The following is a 310-nucleotide window of genomic DNA, read 5'->3' as shown; positions in this document are numbered from 1 at the left end:
CAGTTTTTTAGAAAGCTCTGGTTTTATGTCAATCTATATTCATGATCTTGATATTTTTACCCTTTTCCTCATTCTCATAAATGGGTACATATCATATAAGAAAGCAAAATAATTTTAGAACAATTAATGGGTATTTGATAGTATAGAGTTAACTACAGTTTTAATCCGTGGAAGTAGAGATCCATTGTTTAAATTATGAAATCAACTTCCATTATGGTAACATTTTTGTCGAAGGTGAGAAGTTTTTATCTACTAAATGACTACAATGTGGGTGGTTCCATGATGTTGGTAGGATTAAATTAAATTAAAT

Source organism: Ischnura elegans, chromosome 9, assembly GCF_921293095.1.
Source record: "Ischnura elegans chromosome 9, ioIscEleg1.1, whole genome shotgun sequence".
Classification (NCBI taxonomy): domain Eukaryota; kingdom Metazoa; phylum Arthropoda; class Insecta; order Odonata; family Coenagrionidae; genus Ischnura; species Ischnura elegans.
The sequence above is the reverse complement of the archived record's forward strand: the minus strand, read 5'-3'. Positions refer to the sequence as shown.